Raw genomic sequence first — 2,852 nt, forward strand, 5'->3', positions numbered from 1 at the left:
GGGATTCAGAGACCCAGTGGCCGTGATCGTATAGTGGTTAGTACTCTGCGTTGTGGCCGCAGCAACCCCGGTTCGAATCCGGGTCACGGCAGAACTGATTGAATATTGTGTGTTTGTATATACTGTATTACTATTTATACATCTACATGATGTCAAGGTATATATAAGATATAAATTTTGTAGACTGATGTCATACACACTTATGGGGAGGAGGTCAAGGGAAGTTCAAAGGGCCAAAAGATCAGTATCATTCTAACATAGGTTAAACTAAGGAGACAACAAAGCAATTTTTCCTTCACAAACACGATGGCAGAAATGAAGAGGGAGCCCACAGCTGGCAGCAAAGACTCCAGAGACCATACCAAGAATGCTGTAGCAAGACAAGCTGTGCCATTAGAAGAACAAAGAGGCCTCACTTTGAAAGTGGTGGTGTAGGGCTAGTGGCGCAATGGATAATGCGTCTGACTACGGATCAGAAGATTCTAGGTTCGACTCCTGGCTAGCTCGGTAACCCTTTAGCTCAATTTGTACACAGCATTCTTTCTGTACACAATACAATATGGATGAAACAAGCTGCATCATGGGTTATTACCCTTTCAACATGTGCCACAATCAGTTGCTGTTTCGCTGATTGCCACAAAGACCTTCTGACCTCAGCTGGCCTCCATCACAACATCCGACATCCTTCTGTTTAAGCTTGAGTTCAAGGTCCAAATTTGACTGTACATGAGATGATAGCAACAAAACGCATGCCCCGTGTGAGGCTCGAACTCACGACCTTCAGATTATGAGACTGACGCGCTGCCTACTGCGCCAACGAGGCACAAAGTGACATGAAAATGAATGATTTTTGTTTCGTTCACATCGTTGGTGTTTTAGAAAATAAACACTGATTAAAACACGCACTCCATGTGAGACTGAAATTTAGGACTTTCAGATTGTGAGACTAAAAAACTGAACACTTAACAGGATGTGAATGTACAAGCCTCACTTTGATGGTCGTGGTATAGGGCTAGTGGCGCAATGGATAACGCGTCTGACTACGGATCAGAAGATTCTAGGTTCGACTCCTGGCTAGCTCGACAAAGCTTTAGCTGAACATGTGGGATATTTCTGATATTCCTTCACCACTCCCTGTTGATTGCAAATAAAAATACACGTAAGGGCCGCATATGGCATTAACATCCTGTAACTTGTGCTAGAATTTGCTTCAACTATCCTTTAAAATTGGTGTTTCTGGTGACTCTCTTCTTTTTTGAGAGCATTTGCTTGTGACTGTGGCCGTTTGATCGTTTGGTTGAGACTTTTCTGCAATTTCATGAGATAAACAATGCATTGAGTAATGAAGCAATAGAGAAAAGATGCCAGCAACAAAACATGTGCCCCGTGTGAGGCTCGAACTCACGACCTTCAGATTATGAGACTGACGCGCTGCCTACTGCGCCAACGAGGCCTAAAACACAGTGTACATCAATGGTTTTTTTGCTCGCATATGTCTGTGGTGTTTCACCGCCTCTCTTTCCTCTCACAGCTGATACTGCGTATCCATCCAGTACTTGTCACATCAGTTCACTTCAGTTCTAATAGACAGTATCCATCCATGAGTTCCATTGAGCTACTTCTGTTTTGAGTGGACTGCTTTTGGGACCAAAACAGGTGCCAATACCTGAGACTCCTACAAGCCAGTAGAGCCGATGAGACCTCTTTAAAGAACAATTCAAGTTTAACCGCTTTCACCTAAGAATAATTTCAGGCTCCTCTCTCTGCTCTCTCTTGGTCAGGAAGCTGACGGACTGTAAAAAAGGGTGGCCTCCCCCCTCTAATCCAAACCTCAAAGCCACAGCATTGTCTTCCTGCTGGACATTGACCACAGGATACAGTTCCATTGTATCCTGACTTGCAAACTAGCATGTGACATGGAGGGAGTTAGTTTGATCCATCAGTGGAGGATGGCTGGGTCTGACTTTTGTCAGCCATGGGCACAAGGGATGGTACCATGCAGACTTTAACAATTACAAGACCATCAAGGCCCCACTTTAATAGTGGTGGTGTAGGGCTAGTGGCGCAATGGATAACGCGTCTGACTACGGATCAGAAGATTCTAGGTTCGACTCCTGGCTAGCTCGTTAAGCCTTTAGCTGAATAAGTGTGGAATGTTTCTCATCTGCCTTCACTACTCCTTGTTGATAACAACAAAAATACATACACATAAGAGCTGCATATGACGTCAACATCCTCCACTTGTTCTAGAATTTGCTTCAATAACTTGCAGCCTTTTAAAATTTGTGTTTCTGGCGGCTCTCTGCTTTCTTGGGAGCATTTGCTTGTGACTGTGGCCGTTTGACAGCTTGGTTGAGACTTTTCTTCAATTTCATGAGATTGACAATGTTTTAAGCAATATGGCAGAAGGCGAAAGATGCTCGCAACAAAAGATGTGCCCCGTGTGAGGCTCGAACTCACGACCTTCAGATTATGAGACTGACGCGCTGCCTACTGCGCCAACGAGGCCTAAAATGTGACTAAATTCATGATGTTTTTCCCCCTCACATACATTTGCTTTATGTTTTTACCCGAATAAAAGATGAATTAAAACGTGCTCTGTCTGAGGCTTAAAACTGTAGACTGTCAGATTGTGACTCTCAAGAGAATTAAAGGAGTTCTCGTTGATTCGTACACAAACACAGAGCTTTGTGGAAATGAGGACGTGACATATCATCCTTTTGATAGAAGCGTTAGAGTAAGAGCTGCTCCAATAGTATCACCACAGCAGGGGATTCAGAGACCCAGTGGCCGTGATCGTATAGTGGTTAGTACTCTGCGTTGTGGCCGCAGCAACCCCGGTTCGAATCCGG

At 44.2% G+C, this 2,852-nt stretch overlaps 7 non-coding genes across 7 annotated transcripts; 4 read left to right on the forward strand and 3 right to left on the reverse strand.

Annotated features, from left to right (window-relative positions):
- Positions 1 to 19: 19 nt before the first annotated feature.
- Positions 20 to 91, forward strand: trnah-gug (transfer RNA histidine(anticodon GUG)). The gene has a single exon. It is a non-coding gene; the product is annotated as a tRNA-His (tRNA).
- Positions 92 to 434: 343 nt separating this feature from the next.
- Positions 435 to 507, forward strand: trnar-acg (transfer RNA arginine (anticodon ACG)). The gene has a single exon. It is a non-coding gene; the product is annotated as a tRNA-Arg (tRNA).
- Positions 508 to 750: 243 nt separating this feature from the next.
- trnam-cau (transfer RNA methionine (anticodon CAU)) lies at positions 751 to 823 on the reverse strand. The gene has a single exon. It is a non-coding gene; the product is annotated as a tRNA-Met (tRNA).
- Positions 824 to 1,009: 186 nt separating this feature from the next.
- Positions 1,010 to 1,082, forward strand: trnar-acg (transfer RNA arginine (anticodon ACG)). Its single transcript has one exon. It is a non-coding gene; the product is annotated as a tRNA-Arg (tRNA).
- A 298-nt stretch (positions 1,083 to 1,380) lies between these two features.
- On the reverse strand, positions 1,381 to 1,453 carry trnam-cau (transfer RNA methionine (anticodon CAU)). Its single transcript has one exon. It is a non-coding gene; the product is annotated as a tRNA-Met (tRNA).
- A 600-nt stretch (positions 1,454 to 2,053) lies between these two features.
- trnar-acg (transfer RNA arginine (anticodon ACG)) lies at positions 2,054 to 2,126 on the forward strand. The gene has a single exon. It is a non-coding gene; the product is annotated as a tRNA-Arg (tRNA).
- Positions 2,127 to 2,435: 309 nt separating this feature from the next.
- trnam-cau (transfer RNA methionine (anticodon CAU)) lies at positions 2,436 to 2,508 on the reverse strand. The gene has a single exon. It is a non-coding gene; the product is annotated as a tRNA-Met (tRNA).
- Between the last annotated feature and the right edge of the window lie 344 nt (positions 2,509 to 2,852).

Source organism: Stegastes partitus, unplaced genomic scaffold, assembly GCF_000690725.1.
Source record: "Stegastes partitus isolate 25-593 unplaced genomic scaffold, Stegastes_partitus-1.0.2 Scaffold4084, whole genome shotgun sequence".
Classification (NCBI taxonomy): Eukaryota; Metazoa; Chordata; class Actinopteri; family Pomacentridae; genus Stegastes; species Stegastes partitus.